This window comes from Furipterus horrens, unplaced genomic scaffold (assembly GCF_987537825.1).
Source record: "Furipterus horrens unplaced genomic scaffold, mFurHor1.1.pri manual_scaffold_4, whole genome shotgun sequence".
In the NCBI taxonomy this organism is placed as follows: Eukaryota; Metazoa; Chordata; class Mammalia; order Chiroptera; family Furipteridae; genus Furipterus; species Furipterus horrens.
Genome location: NW_028327174.1, coordinates 145,961,109 through 145,981,522, shown reverse-complemented (window position 1 = coordinate 145,981,522; position 20,414 = coordinate 145,961,109). Strand labels below are relative to the sequence as shown.

Below are 20,414 nucleotides of genomic sequence, written 5' to 3'. Positions count from 1 at the left end.
GACTGCGAATGAGTACAGGATTTCTTTTTGAGTGATGGAAGCATTCTAATATTAGATAGTAAATGTTGCTTGTACAATGGTGAATATACTGAATCCAATGAATTGTACGCTTAAAAAGGTTGTGCAGAAAAAGGTGAATTTTATTGTATGTGAATCATATCCCAATAAAGCTGCTATTGAAAAAAAGTGCCTTATATCACCCTATTGGTTTGATAGGTTAAATAATTTGCATACATTTTTACTGTGCTAGAAAATTATGTGACATATTCTTTGGGTACTCAAATTTGTCTGAATTTATTAATCTTCCACTATGCATTGACATGCTTGATATGTTAGGGGAAATATAAGTAATAAAAATATCACTGTTCTCCATAATTTAAAATCTGCTGAGAAAAGACATTGGTAAATTAACATCAAGACAAACCATTAACCTCCCAGGTCTTTTGTGTGGATTTCATTATATAATTGAAATTTATTTGAAAACTACTACATTACAAAATGCATGTTTAGAAAACAAAAAATATATAATAAGCTGAAAATTGTGTTCTGCTGTTTTGCAGTGGTGCCATTAAAATCTTTGTAACTGAATAGCTGTATGGAAATTGTGCTTACAGAACACCAAAGTGTTAAAACTCCTAAATAAAGTTTTACCCTCAGTAAAGAGGTACAAAATGAAAGTTATTTTTACAAATATTTCTGGTGTCCAATAGATATAGTAACAACATTAAATAATCCATTTTGGGGTTGGGGATTTACATCTTAATTTAAAGGGTGAAGCGGGAGAGCTTGTATGTACAAACCATGGGCATGGATTTGGGGAGGATTGCTGGGGGATGGGGGTGCTGGGTCGAGGGTAGTAAAGGGGAAAAATTGGAAATATTGTAACAATATAATCAATAAAATATACTTAAAAAGGGAAAAAAATAAATAAAATGTATAGCTGGGGGGGAAGAGTATAAGGGGATTAAATGGCAATGGAAAAAAAATACAATAAAGATTTAAAAAATAAAAAATAAAATGTATAGATCCTTGTGTTTGGTATTTTGATCCTTACACATCGCCCTCCTGAAACGTGCCTCCCCAAATTATTCAAACTATTGAAATCTTGTAAAAATGTTTTCTACTCTGTTGATATGTCTGGGCAATAAGAGCCTCAAACTATAAATGGTTATATTAAAAAGAGAGCTTCCAAACTTTTTTATGAGTGACATTTTCATAATTTTCTTAAATTGACATTCAACTAATTGGTACTTCTTTAAACAAATAATGCTTATCATAGAAGTTGCCATGTTATAATTACCTATAAATTTAAGAAAAAATTATAATTATAAATTGTAACTCTCAGCATAATATAATGATGCTTTAGTTACCAGAGATGGTTATATCAGAAAAGCTGTAAAAATGTGTAAAAGTTCACAGGATTGGTTTAACCTTCATGTAAATTAATTGGTTACTACAGCAACATTCATTTTCATGTCACTTCAACTGTTGCAAGAGCTCAGATAAGCTTTGGAGCTTCAATTCTGTGACTACCATTATTTCTATTAGATCGTTATTCCTCCCTTGTCTGAGAATATATAGCATATTTAGGCCTACTTATTCTGCATGGTTGGCTAATTTATTAAATGCCTTGAAAGCCTGTATTCTTATTCTTTTCTTTTGACCACTTTCTTGGCAATTACCAACTCAGAGACAAAAATATTACATACAGCAGTACATGTCAAACTAAATGCACATAGAAATCACCTGGGATACTTAATAAACTATAGATTATCATTGATAGTTCTGGACATGTTCGGACCTCATGCCCTGTTGAGGAAATATGACTCAGAATCTTCATGTTAGCAATATTGACAAGGTTTTTAAAGCTTTCTAAGGCACGGTTTCTTTATCCTTAGCATAAGATAGTCATAGATCTTGTTATGTGCAATACCCCAAGACCTCTCTGTCTCTGTGCAATCTCTCTTCCACTCTAGTCCCCCACCCCAACCTCAATTAGAAAATGTTACATAAAATGCTCTTAAGCTTATAAACTTTAGAAAAAAAAGCTGGTATACTAAATTTTTTGCTCCCATTTCTTTCTTTGCTATGTTACCACTCAGCTTGCCCTGTGTGTTGCTCATGTCTCATTATTATTATTATTTCTCCATTATATTATATTAGCCACTAAAGTTAAATATTCCCAGTCCCACACCATTCTTACCTGCTCCTCTCTCTGTGCTACATAACCTGCTCATATATTTGTGTTTTAAAGATATTCATATTAACAACTTCAGTTTTTATATTCTCCACTTTAAAACTGCATGTCTATCTTCATCCAAACTAGGAACAAATTCAGGCTGTATCAAACCTAGGATCAAATTTTAACTGTACTACATCTGGCCAATTATTTAACTTTTCAATAATGATTGTTGACTATAATAATAATAATGATCACAAACACATGTAAGGATTATAAGTGTTATAGGATTTTCAAACGCTAGTCAGTTTAAGTTAATTCTCCTAACAACCTTAAGTGGTAGGCACTTCTATTATATCTATTTTATAGATAAATTAACTGAGCAACAGCAATTAACTAACTTGCCCAAGGGCACAGATCTAGTCAGGAGAGGAATATGCTAATGACAGTCTTATACACTATTAGAATTTAAATCAGGTAATATAGTTGAAGTGCCCACAGTGGTGACTGATTCCTGTTAGCTGCCTAGCAAACATTAGTTTGCCTCCTTCCAACTGAGTATGAGTTATTATATTACATTGCTTCTCAAACTTCAGAGCACATCAGAATGCCTGGCTTTTTTTTTTTTTTTTTCCCTCCAGGAAACACCAAATGGAGGATGATGTTGGTGCTGCGGGAGGGCCTGGAGGCCCCAGGGGCCCCGGAATGGGAGGCCGCGGCGGTTTCCAAGGAGGATTTGGCAGCGGCATCCGGGGCCGAGGTCGCGGCCGGGGTCGGGGTCGAGGCCGTGGAGCTCGCGGAGGTAAGGCCAAGGACAAGGAGGGGATCCCCCTCACCGAGCTGGGCCGCCTGGTCAAGGACATGAATATCAAGTCCCTGGAAGAGATCTATCTTTTTTCTCTGCCCACCAAGGAATCTGAGATCATTGACTTTTTCTTGGAGGCATCCCCTAAGGACGAGGTTTTGAAGATTATGCCTGTGCAAAAGCAGACACGTGCAGGTCAGAGGACCCGGTTCAAGGCATTTGTCGCCATTGGGGACTACAATGGACATGTTGGTCTGGGTGTTAAGTGCTCAAAGGAAGTAGCCACTGCCATCCGTGGGGCCATCGTCCTGGCCAAGCTCTCTATTGTCCCTGTGCGGCGAGGCTCCTGGGGGAACAAGATTGGCAAGCCCCACACCGTCCCTTGAAAGGTGACTGGGTGCTGTGGCTCTGTGCTGATGCGCCTCATTCCTGCCCCCAGGGGCACTGGTATTGTCTCAGCCCCTGTGCCCAAGAAGCTGTTGATGATGGCTGGTATCGATGACTGCTATACCTCAGCCAGGGGCTGCACTGACACCCTGGGCAACTTTGCCAAGGCCACCTTTGATGCCATCTCTAAGACTTACAGCTATCTCACCCCAGATCTCTGGAAAGAGACTGTGTTCACCAAGTCTCCCTGTCAGGAATTCACTGATCATCTTGTAAAGACCCACGCCAGAGTTTCTGCGCAGAGGACCCAGGCTCCAGCTGTGGCCACCACATAATTTTGTACAAGGAAAATAAAGTGAATTAAGCATGTTAAAAAAAAAAAAAAAAAAAGGAATGCCTGAAGGGCTTGGGTTCTCCCTTCTGTGTTTCCAAATCAATAGAAGAATAAATTCCCCAAATTTGCATTTCAGACAAGTTCTAGAGGATGTTGATGGAGCTGATCTGAACACCCCATTTGAGAACCACTGAGTCAGTGCTCACTCAACAGAATCACATACCCAGTACTGGACTCTCAAAGCTTAGAATCTAGCAAAGACTGTTTTGAGAACAAGTAAAGATTTGCACAATGTAAAAATAGGACTCATAGATTAGTTAGTAAATTAGAAACATGACCATGTGAGTTATTCACATTTTTAATAATAAAATCTGGATAAAATTTATGAATTAAAACCCAAATGTAAATAAAAACTCATTTGGCTAAACGTATTGGCCAATTACTTGCCATGGGGTATTTACAATATTTCTACAACATTACAAAATAGAATCTTACTTCAAATACTCTTCTATAATCTTTTTTTTTCCCCACGGTGCAATATACCAAGTCACTTTCTATATTCTTTTAGTATGTGAGTTTCACCAAGTGTATGGATTTTTGCTCCCTTTTCTAATATATAGTGAGTGCTTAGAACAAAGCCTAACATGTAGAAGGGGCTCCTAATGTTTGTGTGTCTCTCACTATTTCTTTTGGATAAGAGAAATTACAGAATCAAAAGATGAATGATTTAACAGCTTTGAATTGGTATTACCAAAATGACCTCCAGAAAGAATGCACCAGTTTTTACTCCCATCAGCCCTGCATGCTTGAGCTTATTTCCCTCACTCATAAAAACAACTTCATGATTCTTCCAATGGTAATGATCACTGCTACATGTGCTTACCATATTTTGTTTTACAAATTTTAGCATCTCTAAAATCAAGATGCATACCCAATGGAGTAATTTAGCTCTATTTTTCCTTTGTAAACCTCTATAAAATAATGGTTTGTCTTACAATCCACTGCATTCAAATTACAAAAAAAGAAAAATCTAATGACACATAAACCCTAATACTATATTTGTGAATACTAGTCATAATTACTTCAAAAGCAATATAATGCTGTTAAAACATTTTGAAATATCACTGTAACAATGTGTGCTTCATGTTGTCATATATCACTGATTAACTTGCCACGAATCATTATTTTCCATGGGCTGAGTGAGGACTTAGAACTCACATGACCTATTGTAATTGGCACAAATCAGTATTATTTGTCCTATATTTAAGAGAGGTAGAAGAAAGAGATACAGATTTAAATGAACAACAACCTTTTGAAAATAAAAATATATATTAGGAAATCACGAAAAAAAGTTAATATAAATGCAACCAAAAATCTAATTTTTTTATGGAAGAAATGTATAATATCTTTAAGAGGATTTTCCTGAATTCATTTGTCTCATGCTATTTTGTGCTGTTTTTACTCTTAAATATTAAAAGTTAATCATATACCAGATAAAATTTTGTTGTATGCTGTTTCACTATTGTATAGTTTTTGAGATGTAATATCTTTAGAGGCAAATATTTCTGTATCTAATGACCTATAAATAAGAAAGATGAAATTGCATGGATTGTTTCAACTGACCAATAAACATCATAAAATGATCAACTTTATTAGTAATACATACACCAAAATAAAATATGGATAAGGTTTTGTCACAAAATTGAACGTATCTTATTTGAATGTAATATTAAAAATGTAATGTTAAAATTCTTCTAAGGCTCAGTTTCATCAAAGGGAGGTACAAAGAGTTCATACTGATCACAAGGATTAACTGATATAATACATGCAAAGCATGTAGAAACATTTGGCTCACAGTAAGGGTTAAACAAATATCCAGCAATGGTGATGATGTTGATGATTAAACTATTTAGAAAGTACATATATGCAGCTACTCTGGATTTTATCTGTTTTCACTTTTATTTGTATAGTCAAGAGTCAAAGGATACATAATAGTAGTGGTATAATTGCCCACCTTCGTAAACATATATGTAGAAAAAATATATTAGTTTCTTTCTCTCTGCTGCAAAAGGGGCAAAGAATGCAAGTATGTATATGTCTACATACATGTATACCTAATATTATATCTATATTCTCTTTGGCAAAGTTGTGAATATTGAGTAATCTTTCTCCTTGAAGAAAGGATACAAGTTTTTGTTATTGTCACTTGATTTTAATAGTCTATTAAGGACTCCTGTGAAAAAATATGAGAGAATGGGCTTTGACGCAAAAAGGGTTGCCACTGAAGGAAATGCTGAAAATATGGGAGGGAGTTGCTCCACATTGCAAGAAGTTGGAGGAGAAATGCCGAGTGATTGAGCATGGGTCATTCCCAGAGAACACCCCAAGAACTAAGAGAAGTTTTTTTAAAGAAGGCAGAGCACCCTCCATCCTGAAAGTAACACCTAACATAGAACCAAAATGAAGGTAATTGAGGAAGTTTAGTCATGTTTCATGAGTTTTTGTTCAAGTGGAAACCTCTTTTCATTCAAGTGTCACCTGGTGAAATTTTTGCTTCCACAGCACAGCACAGCGCCCACCCACTGACGTAGTTCAGTACCTTTTCATTACCCAGGAAGGCATCTGGTACCCAAAGACCTAGGATACCAGCAGCCTGAGTCAAAATGTGGTTGGAGCCATAGCTATCTATTAGCATAGTAGTATAGGATAGTGCCATTGCATCAGTATGGAACAATGGACCCTAATTAATGATGCACTCTTTACCGTTCTATAGTATCCTGTTGAATAAAACTGCCAGTTCAGTTCAGTATGAATCACTTTAGAACACAAAGAAAGAACACTTGACAATATAGAACAAGAAAACAAAAACAAGAATTTAAAGGTAAATGAGTCAGGAAAATTTCCTTAGACATAAGTGTTAAGTGTTTTGTTAGTTCTCAAGATGGACTATGTAATGGAGTTAATACAAACACAGTTCCTGTTAGCATAAGTTGCAAAAGATTTATTTTAAGTCTTATCTCTTTCTCTTTTATTAATCTGCATCTGGAGACATGTTTATTGATTTGAGAGAGAGAGAGAGGAAGAGAGACATCAATGTGAGAGGGAAACATTGATTGGTTGCCTCCCATATGTGCCCTGACTGGGGATCAAACTCACAACCTAGATATGCGCCCTGATTGGAAATTGAAACCACAACATTTTATGTATGAATGATGCTCCTACCAACTGAGCCACCCAGCCAGGGCAGTGTTTTTCTCTTTAAAGTGTGTGTGAGCCTATGAGCACACATGTCCTTTAGAACAGTGGCCCCCAACATTTTTGGGACCAGGGACAAGTTTTGTAGGAGACTATTTTTCCATGGATGGGGTGGGGTGTGGAGGGACTGAACACGAGGTAGAGCTTAGGTAGTAACGTGAGTGAAGCTGCTCATTTTGGCCAGACAAGTACTGGTCAGTCTGAGGCCTGGAGGTTGGGGACCCCTGCATAAGAAGACTTTATGTTTAACAAAGAAAACACATATTTACTTAAGAATAACCATATTATATATGTTTATGTATGTGCAAAGGAACACAGGTGTACATTATTTATCATTATACTTAAATATATATATAGTATTTGTTCTAATATTTGAGTCATAATGCCAAGTTAAAAAAATAGGTAATATTAAAAGTATCCTTAGTGAATATTTTTTTGAGCAGATAGGCCAGATAAAATAAATAGTATGCCGAAACAAGATGGCGGAGGAGTAAGTGGAAGCTACACTAACTTCCTCCTAGAACTAGTCTGGATTTACAATGTAATTTTGGAGAAATCATCTGGAATAACGAACCGAACACCAGCTGGAGAGAAGTCTTATAACCACGGAGAGACAGAAAAGGCCGCTACATCACAACGTGACCGGTAGGGAGTGCGGAGACGTGGAAGGGCTGGCTGGGCTCCCACGGGTGGCAGCTGAAGGGGCTGAGAAACAGCTCAGCAGCCGGGGATTCCCCCTGAGAAGGGCAGGGTCTAAACCCCCAGCTGGGCTTCCCAGCCTACAGCGACAGAGTGCAAAGTAAAATAGTATCAGCTGTGAAAAGCGAAAAGCCACAGGCTTTCTTGCTAGCCGGAGAGAAACAGCAGGAGAAAAAGAGCTCTTAAGTGGATCACATACGAAAATATTTTGGCCACCACTTACCCTGGGCTCAAGCAGAGGGAAGGCAGAGAGGACTGGAGACACTTGGGGAGAATTTGGCACGGTGGCTTTGAGGGGAGAACTGGAGGAGCAGCTGACTGGGTCCCAGTGCTGACTCATCCCCAGTACTGCGGGTAGACCATTCCCCTCCAAGTGGCGTCAGCCTGAGGGGAAGCAAAAGCCCTGCCTACAGGAATTAAGCTGCCACACCCACAGTCCTTAAGCCTGACAGCTAATCACAGATTGAATAGATTAACAATCAAAGAAGACAGACAACAGCAGTAGATCCCTGGAAGTCTCCAACAGGCTGCCTAGGGCCAGACTGGTACATGATCTGACGCCACCAGAGGCAGATCCAGGAAGTGCAGATCATTCCAAGAAGCACCAACAAACAATAGGAGTCAAAAAAATGGGGAGACAGAGAAACAACCTCCCATCAAAAGGAAAGGTAGAATCCCCAGAAAGAGTGCTAAATGAAATAGAGGGGAGCGAACTATCAGATATGGAATTCAAAACATGGATTATGGAGAAGCTGAATGAGCTCAGCGGAAACTTCAAAGAACTCCAGAAAAACTACAAGGAACTCACAGAAAATTACGTGAGCATGAAAAAGGACATAGAAGCTATCAATAAGAGCCAGGAGGAAATGAAAAATACGATCTCTGAATTGAAGAACACAGTAGAAGGAATTAAAAGCAGGCTAGAGGAAGCAGAAGATCGGATCAGCGAGCTGGAGGACAACCTACACAAAAACTCCCAGACAATGCAACAAAATGAAAAAAGACTGAACAAGACTGAAGAGGTTCTAAGACAGCTGCAGGACAACATGAAACGTAATAATATCCGTATCATAGGAATTCCAGAAGGAGAAGAAGAAGAGCAAGGGATAGAAAACCTCTTTGAAAAACTAATGACAGAAAACTTTCCTAACATGACGAGAGAAAGAGTCACGCAAGTCCAGGAAGCACAGAGGGTCCCAATGAAGATGAACCCCAACAGGCCCACTTCAAGACACATCATAATTAAAATGCCAACATTCAAAGACAAAGAGAGAATCCTAAAAGCAGCAAGAGAGAAACAACTAATAACATACAAGGGAGCTCCAATAAGGCTATCATCAGATTTCTCAGCAGAAACACTACAAGCCAGAAGGGAATGGCAAAAAATATTCCAAGCAATGAAAAACAAAGGCCTACAACCAAGAATACTCTACCCAGCAAGGCTTTCATTCAAAATGGAAGGTGAAATAAGGAGTTTCCAAGACAAAAGAAGGCTAAAAGAATACATCTCCACCAAACCAGCATTGCAAGAGATGCTAAAGGGTCTGCTTTAAGAAGATGAAGAAACAGAGAGACAGAGAGGAACACGAGTACAAAGGGGGAAAATGACAATGAATAAGTACTGAAAGAAAGAAGGAACTTCTACCATTTGCAACAACATGATTGGAACTAGAGAGAATTATGCTTAGCGAAATAAGCCAGGCAACAAAAGAAAATTACCTTATGCTGTCACCTGTTACAGGAAACTAATGAACAACACAAACAAATGAGCAAAATTGAACCAGAGGTATGTAAACAAGGAATAAACTAACAGTAACAAAGGGGGAGATGGGAGGGAGAGAAGGGGTAAGAAGGGGAAGGGTCTAGTCAAAGAACATGTATGAATGACCCATGGACATGGACAACTGGGTGGGGACTGACTGTGGGGGGGGGCAGGGTGCAGGGAAGCAAGAGGGGGAAAAAAAGTGAGACAACTGTAGTGGAAAAACAAACAAACAGAAAATTTTTTAGTGGGGGGGGAATAAAAATATAAAGAATAGAAATGCAAGTTCAGTGAATATTAGAAGGACAAGGATTTTCCTTCCGATAAGACAATCCTACAGACTTAGAGACTTGTATGTGGGTTATGTTACATAAATTAACATGTGTTTTCTGTTTTCAAAGGGCATAAGCCTACAATCTCATTACCTGAGTGATTATCTGTATGCATAGGCCTCACTTAATCCTGTCTGCATTGCTGCCTCCTGAGACTCAATGGTTTGGCTGAACTAAGTGGCTGGGTTGGTGAAGAACGGGGTGGTCTGTGGGCTTCACTTTAAAACTGGTTTCTCTTTTCTATCCTAATGGCTTGGACAGAAAAAGCCCAGAGGCCTGAGATGGGGGAAACCTAAAATATTTCCCTCAGTCCAAAATAAGTATAATGGGCAAAAGGGTTTTGGACAGGTGAGATGTACCTGGCACACCTTCCTCCAAAGAAGCCCTTCTTTTCCCTAATGTGGGACATTGAAAAATTAATACCTGTCTTTTGTCATCTAGTGGTTACGGATTAAATGATGTCCTTTAACCCTGTTGCCCCCAGAATACAACAAGGATGCCAGCCTGTCAAACCAAGCATGCCGTTGTCCAGAGACAGCCAACCAACCTGGAGTCTGCACGATCCTTCCCCTTGCGGGAAGGCCACCCTCCCCTCCACATCCCCACTCTTATTAGGTATTTCTTGACCCACGGGTAGGTAGGACGACGACCATGTCCAGCTTGAAGCAGCTAGAGGAGCTCGAGACCTTCATCCATTGTCCTTTATAAGATTGTAAAGGGTCTTAAGTCTGAGAGGGAGGAATTGTTATTTTTTATTGTTAAAATATTTAACTAATTAATTAATTAATTTTAAAAAAAGAAGAAGAAGAATATATGAAAGGGTGAGGCGGGAGAGCTTGTATGTACGACCCATGGGCATGGACTTGGAGAGGGGATTGTTGGGGAAGGGGGGTGCTGGGCGGAGGGGAGCAAAGGGGAAAAAAAATTGGAACTATTGTAACAATATAATCAATAAAATATACTTAAAAAAAAAAAAAAAAAAAAAAATAGTATGCCAATATAATAATTACTGAAAAATAATCTTATCTGAGTGTTGTACATGTTACACATGTATTACATCTTTATATGTTCCATAAAATAGAGGTATCCTTTGTATTCCCTTAATGTTTCTTGGAGTGATAATATAATACTATATTTTTCCATTGTTAACTTTATAGAAAAGTATATTTTTTGAGATTAATTATTATTAATACACAAACATTTTTAAACAATTACCATCACCTAGTATATCATCTGTCATGTTAGCCTTAAATATTCTAAGACTAGCAAAATGTATGAGAATTGAATGATTCCTAGCTTTCTTTTAGATGATACAGTGACAAATAAAAAGCTAAAATAATGTAATCTAGGATGTGGTTAAATATTAAAGGCTGTATTGTGTGTGCCAAACGCATTTTTCAAACTGGTATCTAAATAGGATTATGTACAAGAATTGGACAATGAATTGAACTATTATTAGCTTAAGTTCATTCTAAATATTTGGGTATAAAAATATAAAACACATTCTGCCCTCAATGTAAAATGCCTTTCAGAATTTTAATTCAAACATACAATGTTATTCACAGACCACACAAGTTAATATACAAACCTAATCATTAACAAAATTTGGTCCATTGTTTTGGCATGACTTTTCTGCTCTGAAGAAAACTGGGACTTACACTTACTTTGGGACAGAGAAGCAAGTAAATAATTAGCAGGAATGGAGATGAACTGACTTACATGACAAATTCCCAGTGTTCTCTGAAAAACTAAAACTTAGAGCTTTAGAGATTTCTAAAGATATCTCAGTTGGCTTTCTTAGAAATCAGACTTTATGAAAGCTTATTTTGTTGTCTATGAAATGATTCATTTTGTCATTATAAATTAAATACACACCAAATTTTCTCTGCTTACTGAATAGAAACCATTTAAATATCCAATATGGCTCACTATATCAGTAATTATACCTGAACCCATTCTGAAATGTACTTTTTCATGTAAATAGGTAGCAACACAGTCTGTAGCAATCTGGTACTCTGCAGGAGTCTTAATATAGGAACATTACAAGTTAAATGTTCAATGTATCATAGCAATATTTAATCCAAATTATAAATTGGAAAAGTTTAGCTAAGACATTCTAAGTGAGAAGCTGTTTTAAAACTAGCATATGTATATTTTTCTATGCTATGTTAACCGATACAAATTAACAGTCTTGCACTTCTGCATTCAAACACTAAAGGGTTTGATTATTCTTTAAAGTATCTCTTTATACATAATTTTTCTTATTTTCTATGGATTTATATGCAAATATAAAAATAAACTTGTTATTTATTGATTTTAGAGAGAGACAGTGATTTGTTGTACCACTTATGTATGCGTTGATTGGTTGATTTTTGTATGTGCCCTGACCAGGGAACAAACCAGCAACCTTGGTGTATCTGGATGACACTCTAACTAACTGAGCTACCTGGCCAGGGAAGACAGTGGTGGTTTTAAAATATGTCCACAAATTCTTTGATACCCCTGCCTTCAAAGGTCAAGCTTAATATACCCATCCCTGAGTGTGGGCTGAACTCAGTGACTCATTTCTAACCAATAGTATGTGGTTATAATGATGGTGTGTCATTTCCAAAACGAGGCCATGGATGACATTGTGCATTTGCTTTGTTCTTTCTTAGATCCTTTCCTCTGAGACAAAAACTAGCTGCTACATCATGAGGACACTAACACAGGTCCACATGACAAGGCACTCAGGCTTCTCACCAACAAGCAACACTAAATTGCCCAGCTTATGAGTGAGTCCCTTCAGAAGTGGGTTCTCTAGCCCTGGTCAAGCCTTCAGGTGACTGCACCATGGTCAACATCTTGAGTAAAACTTTATGAAAGACCCTGAGCCAGAGCCACCAAACTAAGCTGACCATGCATCTCTGATCATCAGGAAATGTGTGAAATTATAGAATTTTATTGTTTTATGTCAACAAGTTTGGGTAACTTGTTGCACAGAAATAAATAATTAATATAAAGTAGAGGGTAAGGCAAGCAAAAGAAAATTACAATGCAGGGGTGGGCAAAAGTAGGTTTAGTTGCATATGAAACAGAGTTAATTCTTGTATTATATATTTTTCTATACAAACAACTGTAAACCTACTTTTGCCCACCCCTGTGTGATGTCAAAGATACTGTAACAACACAGTGGGAAAAAACAAATCAGAAATCAGCTCTGTCAGGAAGAATCAGGAAAGGGCATTTGGATTGTATAACATTTGAAGAAAAACTGGAATCACTGCAGGTGCAGAAAGGTGGTTTCCTGGGTAGGAAACTCAAACGTAAGGCATGGCAATCTGAAAAAGTAACATGCTTAGGAAGTGGCAGGAAGTTAGGGGCACAGGTTGTTTAGCTGAAAGTGAAGCCTGGCAGGAAAGTTTGAAAAGGTGACACACAAGTCCTGAGTTTCTGAAAACGAGTGAGCACGCATGTGCAAGAGGGAAGATGCTCAAGTGGAGCACTGGCCTCCAGGAGACACACTGCCTCTTCATCATACACGTTTCCTACAGCACACGTCTCTCTAAGAACACATTTCCGAAGACACATTGATTTACATGGCAAAATTCCATCATAGAAAAATTCTTTTGCACTCAAGGATAGCTATGTTCCTTTTTCACAGTTTGGAAATTCTCATTTCCTACAATTCTCAGGTTACGTATTATTTAATCTAACAGTTACACAGCACAGACTATGTACTAACATATTTCTAAGTTATTGGAAGATATTATTTCATCCAACGTTTACATAAACTCTGGGCTAAGTACTATTAGTGTTTTTGTTTTACAAATGCGATACTGAGGCATAGAAGACAGGTTAACTAATGTTGTCAAGATTACCTAGACAGTGAATGGTGGGGCCTGGATTTCTATCCAGCCAATTTGGCCTCAGGGTTTTGCTCTTTACCATTGCATTTTGCTGTTTCTGTTACACTGAGATTTCAGCAAAGAATCCCCTATGTCAATTTCACAGGTGAATTTCTCCATGAACTTTCCAACTTTCCCATCTTAAAATAACGCATTTTATACAGCATCCCAAAATGTGTTTCACAAAATATTAACCCTATGAGATAATTCATGGAAAATGGTTAAATAACTTTGAGAAACCCAAGACACCCGAACATTTTCTTGGGGGATGACTGACAGATGTTAATATCTTTAAAGCTCTGAAAATTCTCACAAAAAAATTCATTAAATTATTTTTTTAAATCAACATTATGACATATTTTACTTTACTGAGCCACTTTCAATTGTTTTCAAAGTGATTTGGATTATTATGCTTCCATTGCTTTTAACATCTCACTGACCACTCTTTGATAATTATTAAGGATCAAATAACAGAATCTTATACTCATTAAAAATAGGCTTCACTACCAAAAACACCACTGTATGAGGAAAAGCATTCCCACTAAGGATGCATCCTGGTTCTGAAAAGTCTCATGTTTATTATGAAGGTAGTATAAATAACAAAATTTTTGATCAGCAAGTAGAACTTCCTTAATTAAAAAAATAATAATAATGAAGACTTTCTCATTCCTCTCTATTTCTTCACTTTCTTCTCATTCTTAGGACCTATAATCAATCTTATACCATGATTATCCCTGAACCTCCTCTCTCTTAAGGCCCCTTCTCAGCACTGCTCCTTACTTAGTCACATCTCAACCCCCTTCTGAAATTCTGATGATTGGAAGCAAAAGTGGGAAGTCAAGCCATAGAATCTTGCGATTAAATTAAAATGAACCTAGGCATCTTTTATTCTAACCTTATCCAGGTTCAAAAGAAAAAAAATCACGGAGACCTCAAGAGGTTAACTAATGTGCCCAAGGTCATCGGTTTAATAAGGGCTAGAACTTGTTTTGAAGCAGTCATTTTCTGATTGCTGATTCAGAACCTGAGTAATTTATGGTATAAGCAATAAGGAAGAGCAAGGGAAATAAAATAGAGTTCTGTCACATGTGTAGAACTTGAGGTGTCACTTGGCTGTTAGGACTTGTACTTACATTGTCGCCATCAATCCCTCAATACCAAGAGTCACACAACTAAGGCCTCTGATTCCACCATGGCAGAGACATGCAAGAATATGACTGGAGCAATTTCCAATTTAAAAATGGCTCTCTTTCCTCCAGCTGGACACAGCCCCACCTTAGTGCTGAGTGAACCATCTTCTTCATCCTCCTGGACAGGATTCCTTGCATAGTACACAACCTGTATTACTGTGTGTGATAGTGTAATGGAGTGCAGAGCACAGGTCTCCAGAAAGTAGGGGAACAACCCCACAGGCAGGACTGGAGGAAGGGAAGAGAGGAAGGTGCAGTGTTTAAGCATGTTATATAACAAAGACAAGATTAACAGCCTTGCCTTCCCGAAAGGAAGATCAGAGATGCTGCAGAATTGTGTACATGACTCTGAGAACTTGCAGAGACTCATGACATAGCCAGGGGGAAGTTCATACAACATCTGTGTGAGAAGCAGGGAGAGGATGCCCACCCCGGATGCCTGCGCATCACTGGAAACTCTCATCCTGACTAAAAATGGCAGACAAAAGAGGATCAAAGACACTGGGGAGCTAACAAACATGGTAGACTCTAATGCATCATAGGAAAGGCTGGATATGAGATCATATAGGAAGTTCCAGGCTGAGCATTGAAAGTAGGGTGAGCTAAAGGTCAGGGGAAAGGGAGTCACAAGCTCAGAGGAGGTCTGCAAGGTAGGGGGGAAGAGAGGGGGGGAGAGAGAGAGAGAGAGAGCACCAGGAGATCTGCAGTAAGAGAGGAGGTCGGCCTGGAAGCCTGCCAGGAGAAGGTGGCAACAGCTGACAGCTGTGGGGACTTACGTAGTCACCCAGACTCGTGAGAGATGCTTGAAGATGAACTGTGAATGGAATGCTCAGTTGCAGACTTCTGCTTCTCTGACAGATGTATGGAGAAGTCACTATCTTGGGACATGTGCCAATCTGGACTCCACACTGATCCAATAACATGGCACATGTTTTCCTGAACCACTACATGGAGGTTGAGAACAGCACACCCCAAATACTGAAGGAGAGAGCTGGTGTGAGATGATGGCGACTCTGAAACACGTAAGTGCACATTCCAGAGAGGATGAAGATCTGTTTGCATCTCTAGCTGATGGACAGATAAGTATATGGAGAATTTCTGGGCATGGTTTTGGTGGGTAGCCTTTTGGGAAGCAAGGGAAGATCAGGGCCTCATGAGAGAAGAGGGCTCTGAGCAGGAGTGTTCTCAGCTCCTCCAAGGTTGGAACCCTATTAATAAAAACCTATTTCCCTCAACACTAATTGTTGGATTATATGTAAAGGCACCAGGTGGTTGAGCCTCAGTTTGCTCAGTAACAGCAGGAGAAAAAAGTAGTGAAAATGGTGTGAGAAGAATATGAAAGGCAAGAGAGGAAAGAAGAGAGGGAAAAGCCTATTCTTTTATTATTTTTTTCTATCCTGAATTTATTATAATTAGAAAGTATTGCATCCCTTCAAAATTCCAACTCTAAATGTGGCTTTTTGCCCTTCTGTATCATAGGTACTATATTTTAAAAAGTCATTTCCAATGAAAGTATTAAAAATAACAAAATGTTTATGGTATAAAAATATTGAAAGTTATAAAGAATAATTTTTAGAGGCTACTAATATAGACCTTTTTATTAATTTTCTCCCAGAACTTTTAAAACTTCTCTTTTTTAAAGACACATTTTTATAAACTATATAAATTTATAGCCTATTTTAATTTTTTTCATAGTATATATTTTTTAACATTATTGGTAAACATACTTTTTAATGCCTCACCATCACTTATTCTACATTCCAATGATTCACTGTTTATTGTGGCAGCTTATAAATAAAGAGATTTGTACAGAAGCGAACATGGGCTTTAATCTTGGCTTCAGCCTACTCTGCTGTGTTATCTTGGCAAATGTCTTTTCTCAGGTTCAATCTATTCTGATCCAAAGGGCCCACTACCCAATATTTTGCTCCTTATAATTATTGATCCTTTGAACTGATATATGAGAGTAACAGTCTTCTATTAGGCTAGTTATGCATAATAACCGCCCTCCACACACAGAGAACACTGCATATAATCACATGGTGGTGCGGTTTTTGAACATTATTTAGTACTTCCACCTCCACACAATGAAAAATACATATTAATATAATTAGCACTACACTTCTAGAATCCTATAGTGACATTCCTGAGTGGTTATGTGTCAGGCACAACGCTGAACACCACCCTTGTATAAACTCATTGTGTCTCATGACAATATAATAAATTAGGGACTCATATGGTGCCCATTTAGATGACAGGGAGACTGATTCTTAGACAGAACACGTATTTTATACAAAGCCACTCACCCTTTTAGTCAATGTCTGAGGAGGAACTTCAGCTGAATCCATTCCAAACCTGAAGCCCATGCCCTCAACGTTGATGTTTCAATGCCCCACTCTTGGGCTTCCCTGCGGCCCACCACAAGAGCCCTAGCTTCTCTGGGCCACGTTTAGATGCAGCTCTTTCTCTACTATCTGTATTCTTCCCTCTGGAGCTTTTTACCATAGACTGGTTCTCCCTGTTTTATCCTGGACGTACCTCAATTTCCTCTTCTTTGCAATTTCTTTACCAGTTTTTTCCTTAAATTTATCTTCTAATTTACCATTTTTATCTTCAGGTTTCACTCTCTATGCTTTAACCCACATTTCTATAATTTCAGTCTTTATAGTCAGCATTTCTAGGCCTTCTATAAACTTGAAAACATCTGCATTTTCTCTACACTAGAAAAAAATCAGCTGGAAAATAAAATAGGATATATGCTACTATTCACCATAGAAAAATTGCTGTGAAATATCTAGTTGTTAATTGAATCCAGAATACTTATAGACTTTCTGAAGATAATTATAAAACTCTATAAAATAATATTAAATATGTGAAGGAATGGAAACATATGTTCTATTAAAGGAAATAATTATTTAGCATTGTTAATTGCCCCTATATTATCCCCTTTGCTCTCTCTGCTTGCATCTTTGATAATATGTAAAATGCATTCTAAGTCCAAGCAGATGAGCTCCAGGTGAGTTTTTGGAAAACTGGTTTGTCAGTTGAGAACTGCTTTTATGCTGTGTTCATATGTGTGTGGGATACACAAACTAATCAAGCAAAAAATATAATGATATCACAGAGGTATGACAAAGCACTGGAACAAGAAGATTTTTAGTTGTCTTTTTAAAACACAACTTATCTGAGGAGATAACAATGAACTTTCAGGGTGAGACTGAAGAATGGCAGCAGTACAACTGACAAGTTTAGACAGAAAACGTATATCCCAGTATGTTTGTTTTCTGAACAATGAAAAGACACCAATGTAATAAACTCTCGTCCTCTGAGAATACCACTTATAAATCACCGTTCATTAATTCACTGTTTTATTGTCTGCTGCTCAGCTCCTGTTTTAATACTTGGCATATCATGGAGAAGAAATGTTCTAGCGTGGCATACTGCTATATAAGGAGAGTCAGTTGTTTCAGTGTGAGAAGTGTATAATAGGATCTGTGTCATTATAGAGGGAGGAGTGATGAACATCGTTTTGACATCTGCCTGCTTCCTCCTATCCGACAACTAAGAGACCCTCTCCTACATAGAATATCAACTGTTTGATGAGCTCACTTTAACTGATCATTCCTTCCTGCTTATCCTCAGGCTGAATCTCACAAGGCATGGCTAGTACTCTATAACAATTACAGCGAAACTGTTCATTCTTCTTATCTTAGTCACTGGCTGATAACTATATAAAAAAATCCCCTTCATACTAAAATTTAATGAATAGTCCCTTAGTGTCAGAACATTTTTCCCTTCTTCACAAAATCTGAACTTTCTTTTCACATTTTATCAGTTTATCTTCCAAATAGTAGCTGTGATAAAGATATATCAGCTAGTGATGTTACAAACTATTCGTTTTCCCACTTCATCATACATTTGGCTCTTAGGGTGACTTTTTTTCCCTCTGTTTCATGGTGTATCTAAAGCCATCTAACCACTGGTAATAAAACCTAGATATTTTAATTGAGGAATGGCTCAAAAATATGAAAGGGGCACAATAATGGAAAACAAAATAAAATAAGCAGTAAGAACCTATCAACAGAGCAAAGACAAAATATGAGTATTACACAGGGTAAATACAGTGAGGAAAAATATGCAACTTTGTATCCATATATGATTCAGAATTTGATAATTTCCTTGCTATAATAATATTTGAGTTACAATTACTTTTGAAAAAATTTTCATTAAGAAGTTGTAAAAAGTCAATTTACACTTAAAGAAACTTTCAGTCCAAGTTAATACTTAACACTGATAGCTAATAATCTTCCAGGGAATGTTGGTCTTGACCTCTACACTCTACAGTTAACTATGATCTAGAAACTGTTTGTGGAGTCATATAAATAATAGTATATAGTTATCGTAAGGTCACAGGTTCACTATTTCATTCTAAAACTTAATTATGCACACTGTATTACTTTTGAAGGAGTGATGTTAGGGATATTTAGCTAGGCAACTCAATGCAAGGGTTTTAGTTCAAAATTCAGACCTTATTCTTGATACAAAATTTCCATTCATCATAAATCTATCTATTGTTTCAGGAAATAGCAAGGACTCTTTTGTGGCAGAAACTGTTTTAGATATATTGTTGAACAGAGCAGACAAGGATCACTGTCTATGCGGATGCTGTACTACAGCAAGTAGAACAGATAATAAATACTAAATATAATACATGAGTAAATTATGTAGTATAGTGGATGGTAAAAAGTGCTAGGAAAAACAAATATTTGAGGTTTAAGGGGATTTGGAATTCTTGGGTTATAAAGATTGTAGAGAACAAATAATTATAGGATTTCTGGTCCTTATAAATCTGTGGATTCTACAGAGTGGGGCAAAAGTAGGTTTACAGTTGTGAGTACATGAAACACAGAGTTTATTCTTGCATTATTATTTATTAATTATTGTATTATTTTCCACATGAAGAACTGTAACCTACTTTTTCCCTACCCTGTATATTTCATACCACTACATGCATAAATGTGGCTTTAATACGTTGAGGGTTGGAGAATTAGTAGACATACACATGTGAATCTTCTTCTGGGGAGATAATCTATAACTTTCATAATACCATTGAACAGATTGTTTTCCAAAATTAAAAAAGTGACATTTTCATATTTTGTTTTTCAAAAACTAGATAACATTGCTCATTTCCTTCCTATAACTTATGGTTTTAATAATAATAATTGTGGGAGGTAGGCTTTTCTGGAAAATACTATATTATTACATGTATTAACAGTTCACTCTGAAAAAAATAGCTAATTAAATGATTGAAATAATACTGGTTTCTTCTTAAATTTCAGCCTTATTCAATATAAAGATAAAAGGGACTTAGAAATATTGAATGTGACCACAATTACTGACCCCAACAATATATTAAATTTCTACATTTAAACCAATAGTAATTATAAATAGCATCTAGAAAATGTTAAGGACATGGTGAAGCAATAGCCAACAATGCATGCTGAACAACTGTAATTTTATCCTTTGTAAGATCACATTGCTCCACTTATTTATATCTAAAGTACAGATTATCATTCCCGTCTCA

The 20,414-nt window shown here is 37.2% G+C and overlaps 1 long non-coding RNA gene and 1 pseudogene across 1 annotated transcript in view; one reads left to right on the top strand and one right to left on the bottom strand.

Moving 5' to 3' along the window:
- LOC150013008 (uncharacterized) overlaps positions 1–20,414 on the bottom strand; it is a 493,123-nt gene that overhangs the window by 174,186 nt on the left and 298,523 nt on the right. The gene's annotated exons all lie outside the window — the stretch shown is intronic.
- On the top strand, positions 2,816–3,748 carry LOC150013011 (small ribosomal subunit protein uS5 pseudogene; annotated as a pseudogene).